Genomic DNA, 15,800 nt, shown 5'->3' with positions numbered 1-15,800 from the left:
CTATACTCTTCCAGATGTAGATTATCTTGTATCTTTCTCGCATACGTTGTAAGTAGTACAGTTCTAGGGACTTCAAGTGCTCCCAATAATTAAGATGGTTAACCGAGTTTATACGAGCTATGAAGGTTCTCTGTGCGTTTTCCAGTGCTGTAATTTCGCCTACTTTAAAAGAGGCCGTCAGTACACAGCAATATTCCAGCCTAGAGAGAACGAGTGACTTGAATGTCATCATTGGCTTGGGATCTCTTACTCTGAAAGTTCTAGTTGTCCAACATATCATTTCCTTTACAGTTGCGATAATAATATTGTTATGCTCCTTGAACGTGAGATTTGACATTATCCCTCCCAGATCTCTCACACTAGACTTTCGCTCTGTTGATGATCTGTTGATGATCCAGCGTTATGATTTATGTCCCTGTTTATGTCTTGTATGAGAATGAGAAGTGGGGCAAGTACTGTGCCTTGGGAACAACACTCTTGACTATATGACACCCTGATTTTGCTGCATTTACCACCACTCTTTGGGTTCTACTAGTTAGGAAGTTACATATTCATCTGCTCACCTTTCAAGACATTCCTTTCCAAGCATTTTGTGAAGCAGTTAACCGTGGTCGCACTTGTCAAAGACTTTTGTTAAGTCGTTGCACACTTAATCTGTGTTTTACTTGTCTTCCAGTGTATCCACGATCATGTTCTGAACCCCAGTTGACCTGGATTATGCAACTGCTGCTGTTATTCTACATGACTGGCAATCTTGCTTCTTAAAACCCTGTCAAAGACCTCAATAATGTGGGATGTTATTGTTATTTCTGGGGTTATATCTGTGGTTTTTAAAGACTGTGGGATGATTCCAGTCTCCACGCTCCTTCTCCATAGAATATTTAAGGCATGTGATAGTGGATTCTTGTACTTCTAAACAGATACTGATTTCGACGAGTCTGGGAGCCTTCAGGTACAGGACGCTATCAGAACTTCTCGTGGAACAGTTGGAAGGTTCGATCCTCCGTCTTCTAACTGTACTTACACACGAGAGCAGGAGGCTCCTATCCTCTATCCCATTATCCTTCATCTATCCTCTCCCATTTTTCTCCCATTCTCTCCTAACCAGAAATGTTATGACTCTTATTTTTAACTCTGACAATCTTCATCCCTTCACTCATTACTTCTTTATCCTCATCCCCTCTTCTTACTCCCACTATCTCTCCATCCCCCTCATCCTTTCCTCTCGCAATCTCATCCTCTCTTCATCCCCTCATCCTTTCCTCTGTCTCATCATCACTGACTGCCTCACCAGCCCTCTCTTCATGTACTCACCTATATCTCTATCCCTTCCTCTCCTTCCTCTCCCTCTTTCCCCCATCCACACCACTTCCCCCACTCACCATTTTTCCTCACCTCTCGCCATTTCTCTCACTCCGTCTCTCAGGCCACAGTCATCAGTCGTGCCTTGCGCCACCTCATTTATCACTTCTTCTTGGGCCACTTCGCCAAAGTCCAAGTTAACTTGTTAGTTTTTTCCCCCTTAGCCATATTTATTCTCTTCCAGTTTGCTACAATTTCCTTCTTTCGTTCCTTTACCTCTCCTTTCCTTTATGCTAATAATTCGTTTCTATTACGTCCAATAAAATTGAATATTTATTTTGATTTCAGTTAATTACACTCTGAGATGTAAGTGTTCAGTCCATCAAGACTGATGGACTGAACACGACTCCAGCCTCAGGGACTGATTACCTCAAACCCATCCTCATCTTTCTCCGTTCTTCTCTGTACTGGACTGAAGAAGCCACTGGCTGGCGAAACCTTTCCTCAATAAAGATTCCCAACTATTACACAATTGTTTTATTCAACTATTCCTTCACTTTAACTACAGTGATTTACTCTCCTACCGGTTGACTACCGGTAGGAGATTCCGGGAGTCATGGCCCCCACGCCCCGGGCCAAGAACAGTCCTCCTGCTTGACTGCGTGATCAATCAGGCTGTTGTGCTATGATTTTAGTTCACTACTTCGTTTTCCCTTTCCTACTACTCGCCTTTCGTCTCTCTCTCTCTCCCTCTCTGTCTCTCGTTCTCTTTCACTCGTCCACCTCCTGCATCTTCCTCCCTATCATTCCCCACCTCATCATCACTTCTCTATCATACCATCCTTCCACCTCTTTCTCCCAGCAACTTTTCTGCCAGATTGAAAAGAGTGAAAATGATAAAAAGGAGAAAAATCAGGTGAAGAAGAGACGAGAAAGTCAAGACTAAGTCAGGTTAACTCATTACTTAAGAGAGCCAGGACTAGGTCAGGTCAACTCACTACTCAGTAACTGCCTTCAGCTCAGCTACAAGGAAACTTTTAAACCTGCCTTAGTACCTGAACCTTTAGTGAAGACAGGATGGGGGAGAGGCTCTTACCCGGAGGCAAATGAACCCTTAGAGGTGTACACTGAAGGGCTTCAGGGGTCAGTGAACCCCAGAGGTAAAAATCGACTGTTCCTGGAGATCCTTCCTCTTACATCCATTGTTGCAACCCCTGAATGGGTCACAATGTATATAATGTATATTACCTTTTCATATAATTTTATATTGCTTATATTTGCGATAATAGCTAAATCGTAAATATATTGCTTTATATTATTATTTGACTTAGTTACTTTTGTTAGGTAGGATGTAACATTCATATATTATGTGCTCATAGTTCAAGTCTTGATTGTCTAACTACTGTAATTATCGCTTGTTGCTCGTTACTCTGCCGGCTTCTCTGTTGCTGGGCAGCAACTGTCCACGGAGCTATCACGTGATCGAGGGGGGTGTTCACACCTCGCCTGAAGTAGTCAGTCTGGTCTAGACTCGCTTGGTACCAAGGTTGGATGTATTCCTGACAAGACGTGCCTAACTCTCCCTTATTGGCCCTTGTTGGAAGATCGTCTCTGTAGCTTTCTTGTTGGTTCTGTAGAACTCTGTTCACTGAACATTGTCTAGACTTAGTGATTTTCGACGTTGTACTGTGGTTGTGTGTCGCATAGACACTCTGAGCAACTCAGGTCCTGAGCTGTAGCCTCTGACCTAACTTGTACCAGTATTTGTGTACTGTCACAATCGGGGATTTTCTTAGGCTGAACTTAGATTCAGTAGTATGGGAGTTCTGTGACTTTTGTGGAGGATCTGTTGATGGTCCCTACTTAGTGTCGTTATATTATCTCCTTGTTCCTGATTCTGTATCGCAGTTGCTTGTTATATTGCTATTGGGCTTAACAATCGTTTTATTGTTCAAGCAAGCTGTACTGGTTGCCAGGTGGTAAAGAAGTTAGTCGATGCGAGGTCTTTGTTAGTCACTGGTGTAAGTCTAGTCGAGTCGTGAGACATAGCGAACTACTTAGAGCACTTACAAATATACACACAAACTTATTTGTATATATAGGTATTAGGTTATTAAATGTTAACAATGTACCAGACGGTACTTAAAACATATAAATGTGATATGTGCCTTCAGCACAATATTTCTGTACACGAAAGAAGTGATTATTATTTTGATTACTGTGATTAATTTAATTTAATTTGATAATATACTCCTAGACATTATTATTGTTAATAAATTTATTAAATTTTAATTTCTCTAGTTAGTAGCCTACCAGTTGTAATCCTGAAGCACTAATAATTCTTATTGAATTCCATTGGATAATTGGCCAGGATACTGACTACTTGTTACGAAAACCCAGTAACAGGCTGAATGCTAGAAGGGCAGTCCTTTCTAGTATTCACTGGAGATCTCTAAGCTTATTAGAAATCGCGTTTTTTTGTAACATCCATACATAACTTTGTAAAAAATAATTTTTGTCAAATTGTTTTATTGCCGGTACTGTATCATTCCACACAAGTGTAGTGTGGTATGCTGTACTACTGTATCATTCCACACAAGTGTAGTGTGGTATGCTGTACTACTGTATCATTCCACACAAGTGTAGTGTGGTATGCTGTACTACTGTATCATTCCACACAAGTGTAGTGTGGTATGCTGTACTACTGTATCATTCCACACAAGTGTAGTGTGGTATGCTGTACTACTGTATCATTCCACACAAGTGTAGTGTGGTATGCTGTACTACTGTATCATTCCACACAAGTGTAGTGTGGTATGCTGTAGTACTGTATCATTCCACACAAGTGTAGTGTGGTATGCTGTACTACTGTATCATTCCACACAAGTGTATTGTGGTATGCGGTACTACTGTATCATTCCACACAAGTATAGTGTGGTATGCTGTTTTATTGTATCATTCCACACAAGTGTAGTATGGTATGCTGTATTACTGAATCATTCCACACAAGTGCAGGTTGGCATGTGGCACTAGATTATACATCAGACAAGTGTAGGGTGGAATGTAGTTCTATGTTATCATTCCAGATAATGAGACGCAATTTGATCCAGGGGTTGAGGCAGAAGGGGAGGCAGAAGTTGGTCGACTTGAGGCAGTGGTTGTTGCAGGAGTGGCATGGAGTGCTACCGTTATACTGTTAGGCTCCAGAAGTGTTTCTCACTGCTTGGTGCTGAAGAAAGTCTACCCCCTGGACAGTACGGATATCTGGCCTCGCTCATCTGAACGCTTGTTTTAAAAATACCCGGCGTAATTCTTCTTTTATTTAAATTTTATTCTACGTTTCTTTGACATTGTCTAAAGATGTGACTGTTGAAAGTAAAATTGTTCGAATCTGATTTAAAAAGTATTTATTGTTATATCCTGGTGGGGGGGGGGCAAAACGACATGCTAGAAGAGTTCATATACATTATTGTGTGTGTATACTCGCCTATATGTGGCTGCAGGTGTCGAGTCACAGTACCTGGCTCCTGTTTTCTGATTGCTACTAGGCCCACTCTCTCCCGGCTCCAAGAGCCTTATCGTGTGTACTCGCCTAACTGTACTCACCTAATTTTGGTTGCAGGGGTTGATACTCAGCTCCTGGCCCCGCCTCTTCACTGAACGCTACTAGGTCCTCTCTCTCCCTGCTCCATGAGCTTTATCATACCTCGTCTTAAAGCTATGTATGGTTCCTGCCTCCACTACATCACTCGCCAGACTGTTCCACTTCCTGACAACTCTATGACTGAAGAAATACTTCCTAACATCCCTGTGACTCATCTGAGTCTTCAACTTCCAAGAGTGACCCCTTGTTTCTGTGTCCCCTCTCTGGAACATCCTGTCTCTGTCCACTTTGTCTATTCCACGCAGTATTTTGTGTGTTTATCATGTCTCCCCTGACCCTCCTGCCCTCCAGTGTCGTCAGGCCGATTTCCCTCAACCTTTCTTCGTAGGATATTCCTCTTAGTGTGTGTGTGTACTCACCTAGTTGAGGTTGCAGGGGTCGATTCCAAGCTCCTGGCCCCGCCTCTTCACTGATTGCTACTAGGTCCTCTCTCTCCCTGCCCCATGAGCTTTATCATACCTCGCCTTAAAACTATGTATGGTTCCCGCCTCCACTACGTCACTTTCTAGGCTATTCCACGGTCTGACTACTCTAAAATTGAAGAAATACTTCCTAACATCCCTTTGATTCATCTGAGTCTTCAACTTCCAATTGTGACCTCTTGTGTCTGTGTCCCCTCTCTGGAACATCCCGTCTTCGCCCACCTTGTCTATTCCGCGCAGTATTTTATATGTCGTTATCATGTCTCCCCTGACCCTCCTGTCCTCCAGTGTCGTCAGGCCGATTTCCCTCAACCTTTCTTCGTAGGACAATCCCCGTAGCTCTGGGACTAGTCTTGTTGCAAACCTTTGCACTTTCTCTAATTTCTTGACGTGCTTGACTAGGTGTGGATTCCAAACTGGTGCTGCATACTCCAGTATGGGCCTGACGTAAATGGTATACAGAGTCTTGAACGAATCCTTACTGAGGTATCGGAACGCTATCCGTAGGTTTGCCAGGCGCCCGTATGCTGCAGCAGTTATCTGATTGATGCGCGCCTCAGGAGATATGCTTGGTGTTATACTCACCCCCAGATCTTTTTCCTTGAGTGAGGTTTGCAGTCTTTGGCCATCTAAACTATATTGTGTCTGCGGTCTTCTTTGCCCTTCCCCAATCTTCATGACTTTGCATTTGGCAGTGTTAATTAAACTCAAGGAGCCAGTTGCTGGACCAGGCTTGTAGCCTGTCCAGGTCTCTTTGTAGTCCTGCCTGATCCTCATCCGATTTGATTCTTCTCATTAACTTCACATCATCTGCAAACAAGGACACTTCTGAGTCTATCCCTTCCGTTATGTCGTTCACATATACCAAGAACAGCACAGGTCCTAGGACTGACCCCTGTGGAACCCCGCTTGTCACAGGTGTCCACTCTGACACCTCGTCACGTACCATGACTCGTTATTGCCTCCCTGTCAGGTATTCTCTGATCCATTGCAGTGCCTTTCCAGTTATGTGTGCCTGATCCTCTAGCTTTTGCAGTAACCTCTTGTGAGGAACTGTGTCGAAGGCCTTCTTGCAGTCCAAAAAAATGCAGTTGATCCACCCCTCTCTCTCTTGTCTTACTTCTGTCACCTTGTCATAAAACTCTAGTAGGTTTGTGACACAGGATTTTCCTTCCCTGAAACCGTGCTGGTTGTCAATTATACACTTATTTCTTTCCAGGTGCTCCACCACTCTCCTCCTGATGATCTTCTCCATGACCTTGCATACTATACACGTTAGTGATACAGGTCTGTCTCCCTTTTTAAAAATTGGGACTACATTTGCCATCTTCCATACCTCAGGGAGTTGCCCAGTTTCAAATGATGTGTTGAAGATCTTTGTTAATGGCACACACAATATCTCTGCTCCCTCTTTAAGGACCCACGGAGAGATGCTGTCTGGTCCCACCGCCTATGAGGTGTCAAGTTCGCATAGCAGCTTCTTCACTTCCTCCTTGGTTATATGTACCTCATCCAGCACTTGCTGGTGTACCCCCCTGTTCTGATTTCCTGGGGTCCTACTGGTTTCCACTGTAAATACTTCTTTAAATCTCGTGTTGAGCTCCTGACATACCTCTCGGTCGTTTCTTGTGAATTCCCCATCACCCTTCCTCAGTCTGATTACCTGGTCCTTGACTGTTGTTTTCCTCCTGATGTGGCTGTACAACAGCTTCGGGTCAGTCTTGACTTTCGATGCTATGTCATTTTCATATTGTCGCTGAGCCTCCCTTCTTATCTGTGCATATTCGTTTCTGGCTCTTCGGTTAATCTCTTTATTTTCCTGAGTTCTCTGTCTTCTGTACCTTTTCCATTCTCTAGTACACCTAGTTTTTGCCTCCCTACACCTTTGGGTGAACCAAGGACTCGTTCTGTTCTTCCCATTATTTCTGTTTCCCTTGGGAACAAACTTCTCCTCTGCCTCCTTGCATTTTGTTGCTACATAGTCCATCATTTCTTGTACTGGTTTTCCTGTCAGTTCCCTCTCCCACTGAATGTTTTGAAGGAAGTTCCTCATGCCTGAGTAGTTCCCCCTTTTGTAGTTTGGTTTTTCCCACCCTATTCCTGCTACTCTCTCCACTTGGAGCTCGACTATGTATGTGTGTGTGTATGTGTGTGTGTGTGTGTGTGTGTGTGTGTGTGTGTGTGTGTGTGTGTGTGTGTGTGTGTGTGTGTGTGTGTGTGTGTGTGTGTGTGCGCGCATGTTTCTTTCTGGGAGGGACCCATAGAGTCTCCTGAGATTTTCAAAGGAGACTGAGTCCCCAGGACAGTGTAGTGTTACGGTGGTGTCCAGATATGCAACCCATCGTGTGTCATGGAAGATCATGGGGGGGGAGGGTGTGTTAACATGGGCAGCTCGTGCTCCTATGGGGGTAACTTTTGTGCTCCTACAATGCAGGTTTTGTTCCCACAATATAACTTTTGTTCCCGCAGTGTAGCCCCTGTATCCACTGTTCATACAGTGTAACTTTTGTCCCCATAATGTAACTTCTGCTTCAACAATATAACTTTTGTTTCCAAAATGTAACTTCTGTTTCCACAACGTAACTTTTGTCCCCACAATGTGGAGACAAAAGTTATGTTGTTCCCACAATATAGCCTTTGTCCCCACAACGTAGCTTTCCTTCCCACAATGGAGGGGGGGTTACCCACACAGTAACTCTTATTCAGAATAGTACAGCCCCACACACAGGGTAAGTTTCCCGCAATGTGTCTGTCAGTACTATCATACAGAATAGTGCAGCAGCACACTGCAGGTGTATAGAATGCTGCTTGAACTAGGAAGAGCTGGAGAGAGAGAGAGAGAGAGAGAGAGAGAGAGAGAGAGAGAGAGAGAGAGAGAGAGAGAGAGAGAGAGAGAGAGAGAGAGAGAGAGAGAGAGACGTACCGCTGTCCCAGTCTGGGAAATAATTGCTAGGGAATACCAGGGAAAATCTCTAGACATTTTCCTTCACACGGTTGCGTCTCCAGAATCAGGTCAAAAATTAATTTGGGTTAAGGAACAGCAACGACTGTGGAATTATTAGTGTTGTTGTTGTTGTTGTTGTTGTTGTTGTTGTTGTTGTTGTTGTTGTTGTTGTTGTTGTTGTTGGTGGTGGTGGTGGTGGTGGTGGTGGTAGTGGTGGTACTGGTGGTGGTGGTGGTGACGGTGGTGGTGATGGTGATGGTGGTGGTGGTGATGGTGGTGGTGATGGTGGTGATGGTGGTAGTGATGGTGGAGGTGGTGGTGGTGGTGGTTGTGGTGATGGTGGTGATGGTGATGGTGGTGGTGATGGTAGTGATGGTGGTAGTGATGGTGGAGGTGGTGGTGGTGGAGGTGGTGGTGGTGGTGGTGGTGGTGGTGGTGGTGGTGATGGTGGTAGTGATGGTGGAGGTGGTGGTGGGGATGGGGGTGGGGATGGGGATGGGGATGGGAGTGGCGTCAGTAGCGGGTATGATGCGTAAGAAATGCGTAAGGTAATTTAAAGACAGATATATGCATTACACCTCCCGTAATTTCTCTTCTCCTACCTATGATATACAGCTTTCCACGAGTCTTTCTATCCAAGCAGTCCGGTCTTTGGCCAAGCTTCCTTTGCAGAGTGCCTGTTCAATCGGGCTGTTGCTGTTAGTAGCCTGCTGGCTCACATATCCATCACAGCCTGGTTGATCTGGAACTCCAGGTTGGTAGTGGTCCAGTTTCCTCTTGAAAGCTTCTACACTTGTTCCAGCAATGTTTCTGATATCTGCTGGTAGCAGATTGAATAGTCTTGGACCACAGATATTGATACAACGTTTTCTTACAGTACCCACGGCGCCCCTTCTTTCACTAGGTTTACTTTACACTATCTCCCACTCCTGTACATTGTCATGGTAGTGTATAGGTCTGGAACTTGTTCCTACCATATCTCCCACTCCAGTACATTGTCATGGTAGTGTATAGGTCTGGAACTTGTTCCTACCATATCTCCCACTCCAGTACATTGTCATGGTAGTGTATAGGTCTGGAACTTGTTCCCCTCTAAATAAAAAAAATAATTCTCATATTTTCATACAGACCAATTTCTTCTACTTCATATTCCGTCCTCCATCTCCCTCTCTTCTTTTTCCTTTTCCTCTTCTTCCTCCTCTTCTTCCTCTTTTTATCCATTCCTTCCACGCCTGAAGATACATAACGCTCTTTATGGCCTACTTTTATCTTCTTAGTATTCCGGGAACGCTCTGATTCCCAATAGGAATGGCAGGAATCTGCTCTGCATGCGACGGATACACATCAGGAATCACTGCGGAATTCGCTAAACTTAATAGGCAGTACGGGTATTTCTCGGCTGATTGTGTCAGATTTTAAAGTGACGATTGTCGAGTTATGGTGTGTGTGTGTGTGTGTGTGTGTGTGTGTGTGTGTGTGTGTGTGTGTGTGTGTGTGTGTGTGTGTGTGTGTGTGTGTGTGTGTGTGTGTGAGACGCATCATCTAAAATTTCCAGTGAACTTATTTTTGTTTTTCAATTGAATTTGATGTCAAAGGTCACTTTGACCTCACTGCGAACATGTACACCTCCTCCCCTCACACGTACACACAGATGTCTAGACTATGATCACGTACACCACCCACACGTACACATAGATGATTTTGGGTAGGATCACGTGCAATGCTTACACCTCTGACCCTATACAAGTACACACAAACCTCACTATCATCACGTACACACATCTACACAGATGTTCTCCCTGTAATCACGTACACATATCACGTATACGTCCTTTCAGTCAGCACGTACACACTTCTCACTCATTGACCCTCATATCAAAAATGACTACTTTCACTGCGTAAAGGAATGACAGATGATTTTGTCAGCTGGGTGCAGGTAGGATGTAGATGGGGTGTAGGTGGGAGGTGTAGGTGGGATAGGGTGGAGTTAGAGTGTGGTTAGGATGAGTTAAGGTAGGGAGGGTGTAGATGGGTTGAGGGTTTAAGTGGGTTAGAGTTAAGGGAGGGAGGGAGAGTAAGATAGAGGTGGCGCTTGTGGTGAGCCCTGTCATTAATTATATCGTATCGATCTCTGGGCTGCTAGACAAGTCAGGGGCACCACCACGGCAACCGTAGTAGCAACAGTAGCAGTTGTAGCAGCAGCAGTAACAGTAGCAGCAGCAGTAACAGCAGCAGCAGCAGCAGTTGTAGCAGCAGCAGTAACAGTAGCAGTAAGAGTAGCAGCAGCAGTTGTAGCAGCAGCAGCAGCAGCAACAGCAGTTGTCGCAGCAGCATTGTAGTAGCAGTAACAACAACAGCAACAATTGCAGTAGCAGTAGTAGCAGCAGAAGCAGTAGTAATAGCAGAAACAGCAGAAGCGCAGCCGTCACTACCACCAGTACCATTACTTCTATCACCACCACTTTCTCCACGACGACGACGACCACCACCCCTCCACGACGACCACCACCACCATTACCATTACTACAATCACTGCTCCTCCACCACCACTACCATCACCACCCCTCCACCACCACCAGCACCACCATCCCCACCCCTCCACCACCATCAACTCTAACACTCAACCTTATCAGTTACCAGAGAATACTTCATCCTGTCAGACGACAAGTCGTCCAGAGATCCACAGAAAATGCGATGTGATACAAGGACAAATTTCAGTTCTTTCACTCAGGATAAGTTGAGTAAATAAAAACTGGAATGGAATATAAAACAAATTCAAACCACTTAAGAGAGAGGATAATTAATGTGGGAAACTTAGGAGTAACAGATCTAGAGAGTGTACAGAGATCCTTTACTGCACGTATAAGTTCTGTCAAGCACCTTAACTACTGGGAACGCTTGGAAGCACTTGACTTGTACTCGTTGGAACGCAGGAGGTAGAGATATATCATAATCTACACTTGGAAAATCTTGGAAGGAATGGTCCCAAATCTGCACACAGAAATCACTCCCTACGAAAGTAAAAGACTGGGCAGGCGATGCAAAATGCCGCCAATAAAAAGTAGGGGCGCCATTGGTACACTAAGAGAAAACACCATAAGTGTCCGGGGCCCAAAACTGTTCAACAGCCTCCCATCAAGCATTAGGGGAATTGCCAATAAACCCCTGGCTGCCTTCAAGAGAGAGCTGGACAGATACCTAAAGTCAGTGCCAGATCAGCCGGGCTGTGGCTCGTACGTCGGACTGCGTGCGGCCAGCAGTAACAGCCTAGTTGATCAGGCCCTGATCCATCGGGAGGCCTGGTCGTGGACCGGGCCGCGGGGGCGTTGATCCCCGGAATAACCTCCAGGTAACCTCCGGGTAACAATTTCAGACGATCTTACATCTAGGGATCAAAAAGTAGTGCTGGAGTAGTAGTGGTGTTGGAGTAGTGGTGGTGTTGGAGTGATAGTGTTGTAGTGTTGGTGCTCGAGAAGTAGCCATATCTTTATTTCTACAAGTACATGTACAAGGTATACAGACCATAGTTCACATCAATGACATGATGCTATATAGAAAGCCCCTTGTTATGCAGAGCATTTCGGGCAAATTAGGTCAATTTTATCCCCAGGATGCGACCCATACCATTCGACTGACACCTTTTTCGAGGCAGGCGAAATCACATATCTGGAGAATAACAAAAGTACTTCACTGTCGGTAGAAGCTCAATTAATGCGTAAATTATCGGAAATACTCTAAGTCCCTCGAACTGCACTCCCTAGAATTTAGGCGAGAAAAACACATTTTAATTTAAACCCATAAAATCGTTGAGGGATTCGTCCAAAATTTGCACACCGAAATCAATGCACACAAAATTACCTCCAATAATAAAAAAGAGGCGCAAGGAGTACACTAAGATATGACATAATAAGTGTAAAGGGACCACGACTCTTCCACTAATTTCATTCATAAGGGGAAATACCAAGAGGCATCCCCCCTGGCTGTCTTAAAGTGGGAACTTGGGAAGTTTCTCAGGTTAGTTCCTGATTAATCAGGTCATCAACCAAGATGACCGGTCTGGGACCACGTCGCGAGGCTGTGAGCCCAGGAACTGTCCACAGGCAAGTTACAGATAGATATGGTAAACACATTCCTAAGGGAAAAATAACTCGTTGGGACTTTTTATCCCCATTAACAGAGGAAAACAAGAAATAGATAAAGAAAAAATTTCAACACAACGGAGAGAAGAAAAAATATTGTTCACACGAAAAAAAAAAAATAGCCAGACAAAAAAAAAAGGGGGGAAGATTTTAACACAATCAGCAGAGATAGCCAGAATAATGGGAGATTTCCTAAGACGTCCAACAGAGACAACAAGAAAAAGGAAAATTCCTCAACTCATCCAGCAGGGAGAACAAATGGCGGCCACATTTGCTAAATACGACAGATGCGGTGCTAAAATAATACAACACAATATTTGCTGACACAGACCAGTAGACTCAGGAGCTGGGATCCAGGGCGAGTTAGTGTGTCTTGCAGACAATGGAAACTACAAGTCTGCATGACACTGCCGATGGTACACCACCAGCACAGCTCTGTTGCTGTAACCACAAACACTGAAGATGGTACACTACCAACACAGCTCTGTTGCTGTAACCACAAACATTGAAGATGGTACACCACCAGCACAGCTCTGTTGCTGTAACCACAAACACTGAAGATGGTACACTACCAACACAGCTCTGTTGCTGTAACCACAAACATTGAAGATGGTACACCACCAGCACAGCTCTGTTGCTGTAACCACAAACACTGAAGATGGTACACCACCAGCACAGCTCTGTTGCTGTAACCACAAACATTGAAGATGGTACACCACCAGCACAGCTCTGTTGCTGTAACCACAAACATTGAAGATGGTACACCACCAGCACAGCTCTGTTGCTGTAACCACAAACATTGAAGATGGTACACCACCAGCACAGCTCTGTTGCTGTAACCACAAACACTGAAGATGGTACACCACCAGCACAGCTCTGTTGCTGTAACCACAAACACTGAAGATGGTACACCACCAGCACAGCTCTGTTGCTGTAACCACAAACACTGACGATGGTACACCACCAGCACAGCTCTGTTGCTGTAACCACAAACACTGAAGATGGTACACCACCAGCACAGCTCTGTTGCTGTAACCACAAACACTGAAGATGGTACACCACCAGCACAGCTCTGTTGCTGTAAGAACAATCACAGATGGCTAGTCACACATACAATAAGGTTCACCTGCCAGTATCAGTGATATTATTTACTTCTTCAGAGAATACCTGTCGTAGCAACGTAGATTATTGCGCTGGAAGAAGATATGCATATGGGGTAGGAGGAGAGGGAAGGGGATGAATGGATGAGAGATGAAGCAGTCAGCGAAAGGGAATAGGAAAAGGAGGCGGTAAAGGGTGTGTGGTACGAGGACAGGGAGTGTAGAGGCAGACTGAAGATGATGATAGAGGAAAGATGAGGAAAGAGAAGAGGAATAAGAGGGAGTGGAGACAGAACGAGGAAAGAGAAGGAATAAAGGAATGATTGAGGGGTCTGGAAGGGGTGGAGTAAAGGAAGGGGACGCTAAAAGTAGGGGATGGGAAGGGCATGAGTTGGATGGGAATAAATGGGCGAGAAAACTGACAAGTTGATAAATAAGACAGTTGTGCAACATTTGGGTATCTTTATTCTGGAAACGTTTCGCCAGCCAGTGACTTCTTCAGTCCAATGTTTCGCCAGCCAGTGACTTCTTCAGCCCAATGTTTTGCCAGCCAGTGACTTCTTCAGCCCAATGTTTCGCCAGCCAGTGACTTCTTCAGCCCAATGTTTTGCCAGCCAGTGACTTCTTCAGCCCAATGTTTCGCCAGCCAGTGACTTATTCAGCCCAATGTTTCGCCAGCCAGTGACTTCTTCAGTCCACTAGAGAGAAAGGTGGAAGATGAGATAGATGGGAACAGGAAGGGAGGGGAGAACAGGGTACCTGATAGACGCTTCATGGGGGTCAACGCCCCAGCGGACCGGCCACTGATCAGACCTCTTGGTGAAATAAAGCCTAATCAATCAGGCTGTTGCTGCTGGCGGCAGTCAGCCCAAACGTACGAACCACAGCCCGGCTGGTAAGGAACATATATGAGGTACTTGTCAAGTTCCTTTTGAAGACAGCCAGAAGTTTGTTGGTAATTCCCTTTACGCGCGGAGGAAAGGCGTTGAAAAGTCGGGGACCTCTGACACTCAAGTTCTCTCTTAGCGAACTCGTTGCGATCCTGTTTTTCATTGGAAGTACTTTGCACTGTATGCCAAGTTTCTGGTTTAAAATGGAGTGATTTCGGTGTGCAGGTTTAAGATTAGTTCCGCCAGGATTTTCCGGGTGTAAATTATGAAGTACCTTTCTTGCCTACCTTACAAGGAATACAGTAGGCAAGACAGGAGGGTAGGACACGCTAAGTAGGCAATAGAGAAACGCTGCAAAGAGAGGACAGAGGGGGGGGGGGAATATCGAAATAGGGAGAAGGAAGAGGGCGGGAATAGATAGGAGGGTGCAAGGAGGAATGGGAGTGACGATGTGGGAGGGTAGAGGCGGAACGGGAGTACGCTCACGTGAAGGCAGGGAAGGGGCATTCACGTGAAGTCTGGGAAGGGGACAAAGCATGAAAGGGAAATTATTCAATTAAACTTTCCAAGTCAATTTGATAAGGTAACACCGTTTTAATAAGTTTAATTTAGGTGGTCGCTAGTTGCTCAAGTTGGCCGCAGCGGCAACAACAGCAGCAGTAACAGCAGCAGCAGTAACAGCAGCAGCAGTAACAGCAGCAGAAGTGGGAGAGGAGGAGGATGAGTGAGAACAGGAGGGTCACAGTACAGAACACTGGACTAGGAAGACAAACGTGAAGAACATCAGGAAAAAAGAGAAAGATCAGAGGCCACTGAACAGTGAACATGTTAGGTTGATGATAGAACAAAGGGCAAAGCAACAGTCTAAGGACCAACGGTGCAACTACGATAAACAAAGGTTAACAAACGGTGAAAGTAAGAAAAACGAGAATAAAAGTCTAGATTCAGGTAGGATTTACATCTATGTATGTATATATGTATTTATGTACGTTCGTAATGTATGTATGCAGGCAGGAAGGCAGGCATGCATGCATACAACTCTCTCTCTCTCTCTCTCTCTCTCTCTCTCTCTCTCTACAAAACGCAGTGGATAGAATATTTCAACTAATTCAGCCGTTTATTTATTTATAAAGTTCGACTGTTGCCTAAAATTCAGGGATGCAATAGAATAACCTTGAATAGGGATCGCATGTGCTCAGGCAGCAGGTCAAACCCAGTGTAATATATACTGTCCACCATATGTTGTAGTGGTGGCGGCGGTGTGGCTGAGAGGGAAGGTACTCAATGGGTGTTAACCTTGACCTAGGCTCGAGTCCTGACGATCTTTCAGGTATCAATT

The sequence above is a fragment of the Cherax quadricarinatus genome, chromosome 16, assembly GCF_038502225.1.
Source record: "Cherax quadricarinatus isolate ZL_2023a chromosome 16, ASM3850222v1, whole genome shotgun sequence".
NCBI classification, from domain to species: Eukaryota; Metazoa; Arthropoda; class Malacostraca; order Decapoda; family Parastacidae; genus Cherax; species Cherax quadricarinatus.
Note: the sequence above shows the minus strand (reverse complement) of the source record.